Genomic DNA, 12,444 nt, shown 5'->3' on the forward strand with positions numbered 1-12,444 from the left:
AAGAGTGGTCAGACAAGACAAAGTTTGAGCCAGTCACCTGAACATTAGACTTTTGATCTGAGTGTCCGGGATTCAAGTCCCTGTTCAGGTGACCAGTGATAGGGTCTCAGGTCCACTTGCAAATGCCTCCTTTTTGCCCACAAAATACAAGGGCAACAGGACAATCTCTTGGTACTTTATGGAAACGATGTGAGGTGCCTGGCTTTTAACTCGAAGTGGAAAGACTTGTGTAGCCCCTCACACAAACCATGTGTCTTCCTCCCATGCACATGTTGCCAGCTGATCCTTGACATCAGTCACAGTGGCTGAGAGGTGAAGGCGTTGGACTCAAAATCCAATGGGGTTTCCCTGCTCAGGTTCAAATCCAGTCTGTGACGCTTTGGTTGGGCATTTGTTGCCGCCATGCTGTTTACCTTGTGGTGGAGTACTGTTGGTTATGAGGGCCGGGGTGTTGTCCTTTCGCGGTCCGCATTCTCTACACTGGTGGTCTGGATTTTGGGTAGAGGATAATGGGGTCCACTGTCTGCTTCTTGCAGTCTCGGTGGCCGAGAGGTTTGTTGCCACTCTGCTTTGACATGCTGTTTTCTGTACCTCTCCCCGGTCTTTCAGCGGCCTTGTCGAGGGTGTTTCACAGGTGGGTGGTGTGATGTTGGATATGGGGGGCAGTGGGTTGTCGCCGTTTTGTTGTTCCTGGAGCAGATAAAGAAGAGTGGCCAGTACGGGGGGTTGAACCCGTAACCTTGGCATTATTAGCACCACACGCTGACCAACTGAGCTAACCGGGATAGTGGCAGAGAGTTGCTGGAATGACAAGGCGCTACGAAACGTGTATCGGGCGGAGCCTCTCCGACCCACACGTCGGCTCCAAATCCCACCTCCTGGGGCTCTTCCGGCACCACTCCTCTCCCTGCTCCAGCAGCAGAGCGCCGTCTGACGACATCGGGAGTGTCGTCCCCATGCAACTGGGAGCCAGTCGCCTTTTGCCAGCGGAGAGGAGTCACCGTCTACGCCTGTGGCTGTGCCTGTACTGTGGGAGTCCTACACAATTTCCCGCTGTCCAGTTCGCCCAGCACGCCAACGCTCTTCCTCCGCCAGGGATATCCCCCAGCTGCTGGCACTGGCACCGTCATCCGCTTTGGTGGGCCGACTTCAGGTGGAAGGTACGATATCCTGGGCGGGGGAAGCTTCTCCTACCACAGCATTAATTGACTCTGGGGCGGACGAGAACTTCATTGATAGCGGACTGGTCAGTTCTCTTAACATTCCTACTGTTGAGCTTGTCCCCCACAAGAATGTCTGCTCGCTAGATGAACATCACCTGGCATGCATTACGCATCAGACGTGCACCATATCCTTGGTGCTGTCGGGAAACCACCACAAGGTCACTAATTTTTTTCTTATGCTCTCTCGCTCAGCTCTGTTAGTACTCGGCCTCCCCTGGCATCCCTTGTGTGTGTTGTGATGTTTTGTCATTCAGCGCCACTTTGCAGAGGCACATCCACTCGACAATTTAATTTGTTCTCCGACAGTGTTTCCCAATGTGACATTGGTTGTGCAGTGGTAGAATTCTCGCTTGCCAAGTGGGAGGCCCGGGTCCGATTCCCGGCCAATGCATTATATCTCAGCTTATACCTTTCTTTAGAGCTCATGTTGAAAAAGTACAAAGGCTCTTTTCCTGCGAAAGTGCAGTATTCAGAATGACACCTGAAACGTAACAGACCGGACCACCCGAGAGTTAAGGTGGGCAGCACTTAGTGAAACCTGACTGCAGTCATGCTGTTGTAGTCTCTGTCGCGCAATTGCTCAGCACGTTTGGCTGTTAACTGAGAGGTTGGTGGTTCGATCCCACCCAGGGACTCTCAATTCACACATGTGTTGGACTTTGGACTCCCTCCCTTGTATGAACATTTTTCCCCATTGGCGAACTGTTTTTGTGTTGGTGCCAGATACACTGCTGGCACTGTGGCTAAGCTGGTCAAAGTGCCTGTCTAGTAAACAGGAGATCTGGGTTCAAATCCCAGCAGTGCCTGGGTGCTTGGTCAGTGAAACTTTGGCAGCTGATTTCTGAACCATGTACTTCTATTTGTCACTTGCCCTTCAAGAACTAATTGACGTTGCATCCACAGCTGACGTGATTGTTGTGGATCCCATTACGCCAGAAGGTGCTTGAATCCAAAGAGTATGACATTGTGATGTGTTGCCATTTAGCGCCACTTTGCAGAGGCTCATCCACTTGACAGTTGAATTTTTTTCTCTTACAGTGTGTCCCCACGTGGCATTGGTGGTTCGGTGGTAGAATTCTCACTTGCCAAGCGGGGGCCGCGCACGTGTTGTTGACATTTGCTGCCAGCCAATCAGGATGCGACACAGACATCAGACAAGCAAAGAGACTTGCCTGCCACGCGGGCATGATTACCATTACCATTACCATCTACCAGGGATGGCAACTGAATTAGGAATCAATGCCAGAAACCTGCTACAGGATTTCAGATAATGTTTTGATGCAGACTGATTAATGATGTTAATCATGATGCCTCTGATTAATTAAATTAATTAATCAATTAAAATTAATTAAACCATTACCTGTGAGAGGTAAGTTACACCATTGCACTAAACATTGATAGAATAGTTAGTAATCGAGTTAGTAGTGAATAACTAACAATGCTTGTGGGGATTTTTTTTTTATTTTGGACATCTTTCAGATAAATAAGCATGCAAACTGACCCGGGAACATCATGGCTGTTCCTGACAAATGAACATAACGGGAGGGTTAAGATGACTACACTTTCAAAGTTCTCAGCTATGACTGAACCTCTCGCTCCTTTTTTCCCTGAGAAACTAGGTTGGCTGTGGAATTGATCAAACATCAAGAAGTCCACATCAATTTAAAAAAAAAATAAAAAGTGATATCTTGGCCGAAAAGGGCCCGGTTAGCTCAGTCGGGAGAGCATGAGACTCTTAATCTCAGGGTCGTGGGTTCGAGCCCCACATTGGGCGGTTCAACTCTTTTGGTGACACAGACCTGGTAGACCCAAATGAGTAGTGAGGGTGTGCTGGGAATGTCTGGCAGAGTCTCCCATTCGTCGAGTCTTCAACTCTCACCTCTGGCAGCTCACCTGCATCCCGGAGGAGGACCGGGATATTGAGTCCGAATGGGCCATATTCCGTGCCTCCATTGCTGAGGTGGCTGACCAGAGCTGCGGCCGCAAGGCCGTCGGTGCCAGTCGTGGCGGCAGGCCCCGAACCTGATAGTGGACACCAGAAGTCAGGGCCGCCGTCAAGCTGAAGAAGGAGTCCTATCCAGCATTGATGGCTTGTGGGACTCCGGAAGCAGCTGACAGGTACTGTCAGGCCAAGCGGTTCGCGGCTTCGGCGGTTGTCCAGGCAAAAACTCGGGTGTGGGAGGAATTCAGTGAGGCCATGGAGCACGACTTTCGGTCGGCCTCGAAGGGGTTCTGGCAAACCATCCGGCGCCTCCGAAAAGGGAAGCAGTGCCCAGTCCACACTGTTTACAGTGGAGACGGGGCCTGCTGACCTCGACTGGGGATTTGTTTTGGTGAAGTAGGTGCAGACACATCTATTAAAAAATGAAAATACAAAATATACAGAATGCAGTGTAAATATACGTATGTACGCAGTCTGTTTTTTGTTTGTTATTCCGGAAGTGATTGTTTTTCCTAACAGTCCAAACTTGGCGTTAGTTTAACGCATATAGAGTGTCAAAGTGGCAGGGTGAGGCAGAGGTGGGGTGTGAACAGTGTCGGGGGGGGGTTCCGGGCCTTGTTGATGAGGCTGACAGCAGACAGGAAGAAACTGTTCTTGTGGCGTGAGGTTTTGGTCCTGATGGACCGCAGCCTCCTCTCAAAGAGACTGTGTCCAGGGTAAAAAAAAAAAAAAAATCTAGCAAGACAGCCTCAAGGTCCAAAAGCGTTAAGGCAGTCCCATAGTGTCCCCACATCATGCCATGTGTCTATTTGCCTTGAGACATGAGTAAATTAGCTTAAATGCTAACATGCTAATGGTCATCATGTTAGCACCAAGCAAGAGAGTCCTTTTTCAGTCGGGTCTAAAAGTGGGGGCAATGTGAAGCTGTGTCTGTGCCACCTACTATGTTGCTGTGTCCCTGGTCCAGTGTGTTCCCATCTTGGGTTGGAATGTCCCCATGCTGGTAACGGGTGGGGAATACAGTCCGTTGATGAGGATAAGCGGGTTGGATTTCAGTGGTTAAAGTCTCCAGCTACCATGAAAACGGTCATGGGCCACAAGCCTGTTCTGAATTCCCCTTTGGCCAATCGACACCACATCAATTCAGCAGCAGTCCTCGTTAGTATAGTGGACAGTATCTCCGCCTGTCACGTGGAAGACCGGGGTTCGATTCCCCGACGGGGAGCTTCTCTTTTGTATGTCACAATGTCACGTTGAACCTTGAGTCGGGTTGCGGTTGCAACAACCAGTCCGGTTAAACAAACCCTTCTCATTAGAACAAAACCTCTCTTAATCTTCTTCTCACGGTGTTCAGGTGTCTTGTACAATCTGACAGTCTTTTGCTGCCAAATCCTTCCAGGCGTGGATAATGGAGCTGACCAGGAAAATGCCAGCTGTGGGATTTCAACCAGAGCCTCCTGAGCGTAAGGGACCTTAATCTGGCGCCTTCGATCACTCATCCATCCAACCTAAAACGGTGCCCTGATCAGGAAAAAAAAAACTTTGACCTTGTGAGGTTCACTGACAACAGAGGACACTCAAAAGGAGCCGCACAAAGCAGGGTACTTGTACAGATGTCGGCAGCAGAGTGGCGCAGCGGTAGCGTGCTGGGCCCATAACCCAGGCACGATGGATGGAAACCATCCTCTGCTATGGCTGTGCTCTTTACGTGTCCTTTGAAGAGCTTGCAGATGTATTGTCTTTGTTACTTAGCTGACCTGGTCCAGTAAAGAGTTCACACTTCCTTGACTGCTGTTCTCGATGCATTTATTGCTCTTGAGTGCATTCACACGCCATTGCGGGACATTGAAGCATCGTGAAACACCGCAACTGTCCTCACTAGTCCATTGTCACTCTTATGGACTTGAAGAATCCCAGCCAGTTTCCGTTTGTTTCGGGGAACCTCCTCCTCTTTGACGATCACCACATCTCCAACTTGCATGTTTCTTCTTGGCGTATGCCATCTTTGTCTCAGAGCAATGTTGGTCAGATACTCCTTCCACCGTTTGTTCCAGAACTATTCTGACAAATATTGCAATTATCTCCATCTCATTTTAGTATACAAGTCCATCCATCCATCCATTTTCCTCCGCTTATCCAGGTCCAGGTCGCGGGGGGCAGCAGTCTTAGTAGGGAAGCCCAGATTTCCCGGTGACCGGCCACCTCCTCCAGCTCCACCGGGAGGACACCAAGGTGTTCCCAGGCCAGCTGTGAGACATAATCCCTCCAGCGTGTCCTCGGTCTGCCCCGGGGCCTCTTCCCAGCTGGGTATGCCCGGAACACCTCACCAGGGAGGCGTCCGGGAGGCATCCGGACTAGATGCCTGAGCCACCTCAACTGACTCCTCTCGATGTGAAGGAGAAGCGGCTCTACTCTGAGCCCTCCCGGATGACTGAGCTCCTCACCCTATCTCTTAGGGTGAGTCCAGCTACCCTACGGAGGAAACTAATTTCAGCCGCCTGTATCCGAGATGTCATTCCTTCTGTCATGACCCAAAGCTCATGACCATAGGTGAGGGTGGGAACATAGATCGACCGGTAAATTGAGAGCTTTTTAACCACGACGGTCCGTTACAGCGACCGCATTACTGTAGAGGCTGCGCCGATCCGTCTGTCGACCTCACGCTCCGACTTTCCCTCACTCGTGAGCAAGACCCCGAGATACCTAAACTCCTCCACCTGGGGTAGGACCTCATTCCCAACCCGGAGGGAGCACTCCACCCTTTAACGACTGAGAACCATGGCCTCTGATTTGGAGGTACTGAGTCTCATCCCAGACGCTTCACACTCAGATGCAAACCGTCCCAGTAAGCGCTGAAGGTGACAGCCCGTAGAGGCCATAAGAACCACATCATCTGCAAATAGCAGAGATGAGATTCTAAGGCCCCTGAAACAGATTCCCTCAACACCTTGGCTGCGCCTAGAAATTCTGTCCATGAAAATTGTGAACAGAATCGGCGACAAAGGGCAGCCTTGGCGGAGGCCAACGTTTACCGGAAACAGGCTCGACTTACTACTGACAATGACAACCAGACTCCTGCCCCGTTTGTACAAGGACCAGATAGCACGTAGTAGCGCGCCACCAATCCCCCCAAAGTACGCCACGAGGGACACGGTCGAATGCCTTTTCCAGATCCGCAAAGTACATGTAGACTAATGAAGACCAAGATGGTGGCGCGTCAACAACGCGAGGCTCAGCGTCTCTCCAGATTTTGCAAATCCGCTGTGTTTTATCTGCTCCTCGCTGTTTTTTTCATCCAGTACAGTGCTGCTTTAACATCCTATAGCAGACAGGAGCTCCTAGACATAAAGTCCTCCAACTCGGACCGTTTTATCGCCGATCTCCGACTTATCCCGGAGATCTCCAGGACACCGGAGGCTGCCTTTACCCAGCATTTTCCTTGCTAATGTCCGATCTCTGATCAACAAAATGGACGAACTACGACTCTGTATCACCAAAAACAAACGGATTATGTACTCAAACGTCATGATTTTCACAGAGACTTGGCTTAACAGCAGTATCCCGAACAATGCTATCGAGTTAGCAGGACGCTCCATCCTTAGGGCAGACAGGACTGCGGACTTTGGTAAAACCAAAGATGGAGGTTTGTGCATTTATATAAGCAATGCTTGGTGCACAAACTCTGTTATCACAGAGAGTCACTGCTCACCTAATGTTGAGCAAAGCAACCAAAATAGTTATGAGACTGGACCTTCTCTGCCAACGCTGCATCAGCAGGGGAATTAGCTCAAATGGTAGAGCGCTCGCTTAGCATGTGAGCGGTAGCGGTATCAATGCCCGCATTCTCCATAAACTCCTTTGTTTTACTGATGAAATGTTCCCAAGTAGCGAATACTAATCCGGGCCCCAATCCCTATGTCTCGGCCAAATACAGCCATAGGTATCACCCTAAACTGGATTCAGAGTCCAGAGTGCTAACCATTACACCATGGAACCCTTTGTTTTGGATGTGACTGGCACCTTCTGGCGTATTCTTTCCTGGCAGACATAACATAAGAAACAGCTTGTCTTTCGAGCCGGACTTGAACCAGCGACCTAAGGATGCCAGCTTGAACCTCTACAGTCCTCCGCTCTTCCAAATGAGCTATCGAAGGTCTTGTTGTACAAGGACCAGATAGCACGTAGTAGCGCGCCACCAATGGGATCCACCTTAGGGCCACAGCCGCCTCGACAATGGAGGCACAGAACATCCCTGCCTCCTTCTGGATCTTGCAGGTCACTGGGAAGATATTCGGCTCAAAGGACCATTTGGTACCGAACATGAAACTTTTGATCTGAGTGTCCGGGATTCAAGTCGCTGTTCAGGTGACAAGGTCTGAGGTCCACTTGCAAATGCCTCATTTTGCCCTCAAAATACAAGGACAACAGGACAACACCTTGGTGCTTTATGGAAAATACATGAGGAGCCTGGCTTTTGACTGTAACTGGAAAGGCTTGTGGCCCCGCACACAAACCAAGTATCTTCTGATCAGCTGATCCTTAACATCAGCTGTCACAGACATTGGCGTCGTTTGGGGACCTCATCCTGATCCACGGTTACCATTGATTTGTAGAGTAAGTCAATAAGTCATCATACTCTTACAGGAAGACTCAGTCCAAACACTCAATTGCTGCAGGGCAAGTAGGTTCCACCAAGACTTGAACTTGGATCACTGGATTCAGAGTCCAGAGTGCTAACCATTACAGCATGGAACCCTTTGTTTTGGATGTGACTGGCACCTACTGGCGTAACAATGGAGGCTTTGCAAACCAGGACAACAACTTTACTCTTTGATGAGCGCTTAGTATTTTGGGGTACAATCCAGGGGTCTTGTGCTCTCACGGAAATGGCTGTCCTTTTCCAACAGGAGTTGAGATGAAACGTATTCAAATAGACACTCAAATGATCACTCAATCAGAATTACTCCGTTTGCCAATTTCAGACTGCGTGACAATGACTTAAGTCCAACTCCATTGACAGGGAAGCGGAAGTCCTTCAGACAAGACGGTATTGCCATTCTTTCCTGGCAGACATAACATAAGAAACAGCTTGTCCTTCGAGCCGGACTTGAACCAGCGACCTAAGGATGCCAGCTTGAACCTCTACAGTCCTCCGCTCTTCCAACTGAGCTATCGAAGGTCTTGTTGTTTTGGGGCAAATGAGTACAGCCAAGCGTTTGACGGCGTCTTCACTGTGGACTGCTTTCCTTTCCTGAGATGCTGGATGGTGGTCCAGAATCTCTTCGAAGCCGTCCGGAAGTCCTTCTCCATGGCTTCTCCAAACTCCTCCCATGTCAGAGTTATTGCCTCAGCGAATGCCAAAGCCGCGGACCGCTTGGCCTGTCGGTTTCTGTCAGCTGAAGGCCCAATAGAACCCCTTCAGCTTGACGGCATCCCTCACCAATGGCATCCACCTTAGGGGCCACAGCCGCCTCGACAATGGAGGCACAGAACATCCCTGCCTCCTTCTGGATCTTGCAGGTCACTGGGAAGATATTCGGCTCAAAGGACCATTTGGTCCCGAACATGAAACTTTTGATCTGAGTGTCCGGGATTCAAGTCCCTGTTCAGGTGACAAGGTCTGAGGTCCACTTGCAAACGCCTCATTTTGCCCTCAGAATACAAGGACAACAGGACAACACCTTGGTACTTTATGGAAAATACATGAGGAGCCAGGCTTTTAAATGGAACTAGAAAGCCTTGTGTCCCCGCACTGTCAGAAGTGGGATTTGAACCCACGCCTCATTAGAGACTGCACCCTGAATGCAGCGCCTTCGACCGCTCGGCCATCCTGACCCTTCACGTCTGGCTCCTTCTGTTCCATGAGAAACTAGGTCAGCTGTGGAATTGATCAAACATCACGATGGCCACATCAATAAAAACTAATATCTAGAGCAGCAAAAGGCCCGATTAGCTCAGTCGGTGGAGCATGAGACTCTTAATCTCATGGTCGTGGGTTTGAGCCCCATGTTTGGCGATTCAGCAGTTTTATTGATACATCTGAAAGATATCTTTCCTGTTGAAAAGTGTTCAACATGCAGAAAACATTTCATTCCAAATACATAAAAACAAGTCTTTTGACCAAAGGCCTGGGGGCTCACTTCGTGTTCAAGTCCCTTCAGAGATCAAGCACATGTCCTTGTTCCTATTTGTCACCTTGATTTTTTTTGTAAAAGAAGGACTTCAAAGGGGCGGCACGGAGGTCTAATGGTTAGCGCGCAGACCTCACAGCTAGGAGACCAGAGTTCAATTCCCACCCTCGGCCATCTCTGTGTGGAGTTTGCATGTTCTCCCCGTGCATGTGTGGGTTTTCTCCGGGTACTCCGGTTTCCTCCCACATTCCAAAAACATGCTAGGTGACTCCAAATTGTCCATAGGTATGAATGTGAGTGTGAATGGTTGTTTGTCTATATGTGCCCTGTGATTGCCTGGCGACCAGTCCAGGGCAGTACCCCGCCTCTTGCCCGAAGACTGCTGGGATAGGCTCCAGCACCCCCGCGACCCTTGTGAGGAAAAGCGGTAGAAAATGAATGAATGAATGAAGGACTTCAAAGGCCTTGTTTCCACCCAGTTTCCACCTTTTGCGTGTTGTATCCAGTCGTATTGACTATTGCAATGCCCTGCTTTCTGGTCTTCCTAAAAGAAGTCTACAACTTTTACAACTTTAAAATCACTGCATTGGCTCCCTGTATGTTTCAGGATCCATTTGAAGGTTCTCTTAATGGTTTTTAAATGTCTTAGGGGTTGTGGGCCTTCTTATTTTTCTGAATTTCTTTTATGTTATGAACCCTCGCGGTCCATCAGGTCCTCCAACTCCGACCTGTTATGTGTTCCCAGCCCATCAGTCATCCGGGAAATATAAATTGTGTGTCCAAACTGGGGATGGATGCTCGTGTACACACCTTCAGACATCAAGAACATATCCTTGTTCCTATTTGTCATCTTGATTTTTTTTGTAAAAGGATGTCTTGAAAGGCCATGTTTCCACCCAGTTTCGAACTGGGGACCTTTTGCGTGTGAGGCAAACGTGATAACCACTACACTATGGAAACCTGAAGGAAGGGCCTTTTAAGGGGACTGGTGAAGTCACAAAGCAGTTGCCAAACAATGAAACACGACAATGTGTCCAAAGTGGGGGCAGATTGACAATTGTCCAAATGGACAAAGATTTCTCCTTTGTAGGGAAAATTGTTCCAGAAATAATGGGCTTTTCTTCAACAAAACAAGACATCATAATTGCGGCTTGAAAGAAACACCTTAGCCACCCTCTGGGTCACTTTGATATCTCGGTGGACTCAACTTGTGCCCTTGGAGTCAATGGTTTGTAAATAGGCTTGTAACCTCCACTAATCTTGTCTGGATGGCTGGATGGCCTTTTGAAGAATGAAGTTAAGGTCCTTTCAGCCAGCCAATAAGCCTTTTCAAACTATTTGCCAAGTCACAACATAAACAGGGATTGTTCTGAAAACCGGGCTTGAACCAGGGACCTTTAGAACTTCCGTCTAACGTTCTCCTAAGTGAGTATTTCAGCTTCTAAGGTGGTGTTCAGCTTTTTCAGTCGTGGGTAAAAGTGGGGGCAGGGTGAAGCTGTGTCTGTGCCACGTATGTTGCTGTGTAGCTGGTCCAGTGTGTTCTCATCTTGGGTTGGAATGTCCCCGTGCCGGTAACGGGTGGGGAATATAGTCCGTTGATGAGGATACGAGCTACAGAAAATGGGAAGGATTTCACTGATTGAAGTCTCCAGCTACCATAAAAACGGTCATGGGCCACAAGCCTGTTCTGAATTCCGCTTTGGCCAATCGATACTACATCGACTCAGTAGCAGTCCTTGTTAGTATAGTGGCCAGTATCTCCGGCTGTCACATGGAAGATTACGCGGTTGACCAGGTAGACCGGGATTCAATTGGCGGACTTGGAATTGTTTTTATGTGCAGTGACAGCAGTTCACAGACAGCGCTTAAAGATGACCCGAACCGTTCGACCGAGGACCAAGACAAATCCTATCTCCAGTCAAAACCTAACCAAATGTCAGTTCCCTGACCGGGAATCGAACAACAGCCGCGGTGGTGAAAGCACCAAGTCCCAGCCACGAGACAACCAGGAGCTGCATCATGGCTGCACTCTGAAAGGCAGAGACTGTGTCACTTTGACGTACTCCAGCAAAGGAAAATAGTTCTGAGACTGGACCCTCTCTGCCAACACTGCATCAGCAGCAGAATTAGCTCAAATGGTAGAATGCTTGCTTAGCATGTGAGAAGCAGCGGGATCAATGCCTGTGTTTTCCAAAAGCTCTTTTGTTTTTTTGACATTAAATGTTCCCAAGTAGCGAATACTAATCCGGGGCCCAATCCCGATATCTAGGCCAAATACAGCCATAGGTATCACCCTAAACTGGATTCAGAGTCCAGAGTGCTAACCATTACACCATGGAACCCTTTGTTTTGGATGTGACTGGCACCTTCTGGGGTAACAATGGAGGCTTTGCAAACCAGGACAACAACTTTACTCTTTACGGCGTCTCATTGCGGTTGTGGCTGAGAATGCCACTATTGACTGAATTTGGATTAGATAATCAAGTCTTGTGGTGGAGAGTCTCAGGTGTAGAGTCTCAGGTGGAGAGGTGTGACGTTTCTGATCAAATTCATAGGTCATCAGTTGGTCCTGAAAACGGTCTTGGCACTTCTTTTCACGATGAAAGGTATGAAAACAGCTCTGTTGCATTGGCCGGGAATCGGACCCGGGTCTACCACGTGGATCGATCCTGGACTCATTTCCGATCCTAACATCTCTTTTACAAAAGGCAAAGAACTCCTAGAAGACTACGGGCATTGATCCCACAACAAGACAAGACAAGGTGATACCTATGGCTGTATTTGGCCTAGATATCGGGATTGGGGCCCGGGTTAGTGTTTGGTACTTGGGAACATTTAATCACAAAAAACAAAAGAGATTTTGGAGAACGCGGGCATTGATCCCGCTTCCTCTCACATGCGAAGCGAGTGCTCTACCATTTGAGCTAAATCCCCTGCTGTTGCAGCGTTGGCAGAGAAGGTCCAGTCTTATGACTATTTTGGTTCCTTTGCTGGACTACATCAAAGCGACACAGTCTCTGCCTTTCTGAGTGCAGACCTAAAGCAGTCCCTGGTGGTCTAGTGGATAAGATTCGCCGCTTTCACCGCTGTGGCCTGGGTTCGATTCCCGGTCAGGAAATTGACATTTGGCTGGGGGTAGGTGGTCGAA

At 49.0% G+C, this 12,444-nt stretch overlaps 8 non-coding genes across 8 annotated transcripts; 4 read left to right on the forward strand and 4 right to left on the reverse strand.

Moving 5' to 3' along the window:
* Positions 1 to 295: 295 nt before the first annotated feature.
* Positions 296 to 377, forward strand: trnal-caa (transfer RNA leucine (anticodon CAA)). Its single transcript has one exon. It is a non-coding gene; the product is annotated as a tRNA-Leu (tRNA).
* A 1,579-nt stretch (positions 378 to 1,956) lies between these two features.
* trnat-agu (transfer RNA threonine (anticodon AGU)) lies at positions 1,957 to 2,029 on the forward strand. Its single transcript has one exon. It is a non-coding gene; the product is annotated as a tRNA-Thr (tRNA).
* Positions 2,030 to 2,924: 895 nt separating this feature from the next.
* On the forward strand, positions 2,925 to 2,997 carry trnak-cuu (transfer RNA lysine (anticodon CUU)). Its single transcript has one exon. It is a non-coding gene; the product is annotated as a tRNA-Lys (tRNA).
* A 1,321-nt stretch (positions 2,998 to 4,318) lies between these two features.
* Positions 4,319 to 4,390, forward strand: trnad-guc (transfer RNA aspartic acid (anticodon GUC)). Its single transcript has one exon. It is a non-coding gene; the product is annotated as a tRNA-Asp (tRNA).
* Positions 4,391 to 7,232: 2,842 nt separating this feature from the next.
* On the reverse strand, positions 7,233 to 7,319 carry trnay-gua (transfer RNA tyrosine (anticodon GUA)). Its single transcript is given in 2 exon segments — positions 7,233 to 7,268; positions 7,283 to 7,319. It is a non-coding gene; the product is annotated as a tRNA-Tyr (tRNA).
* A 938-nt stretch (positions 7,320 to 8,257) lies between these two features.
* trnay-gua (transfer RNA tyrosine (anticodon GUA)) lies at positions 8,258 to 8,344 on the reverse strand. The gene is given in 2 exon segments: positions 8,258 to 8,293; positions 8,308 to 8,344. It is a non-coding gene; the product is annotated as a tRNA-Tyr (tRNA).
* Positions 8,345 to 8,918: 574 nt separating this feature from the next.
* Positions 8,919 to 9,000, reverse strand: trnal-cag (transfer RNA leucine (anticodon CAG)). Its single transcript has one exon. It is a non-coding gene; the product is annotated as a tRNA-Leu (tRNA).
* A 1,183-nt stretch (positions 9,001 to 10,183) lies between these two features.
* trnav-cac (transfer RNA valine (anticodon CAC)) lies at positions 10,184 to 10,256 on the reverse strand. The gene has a single exon. It is a non-coding gene; the product is annotated as a tRNA-Val (tRNA).
* Positions 10,257 to 12,444: the final 2,188 nt, after the last annotated feature.

The sequence above is a fragment of the Doryrhamphus excisus genome, linkage group LG6 (genome assembly GCF_037039965.1).
Source record: "Doryrhamphus excisus strain RoL-2023G ecotype Guam linkage group LG6, RoL_Dexc_Guam_v1.1, whole genome shotgun sequence".
Lineage (NCBI taxonomy): Eukaryota > Metazoa > Chordata > Actinopteri > Syngnathiformes > Syngnathidae > Doryrhamphus > Doryrhamphus excisus.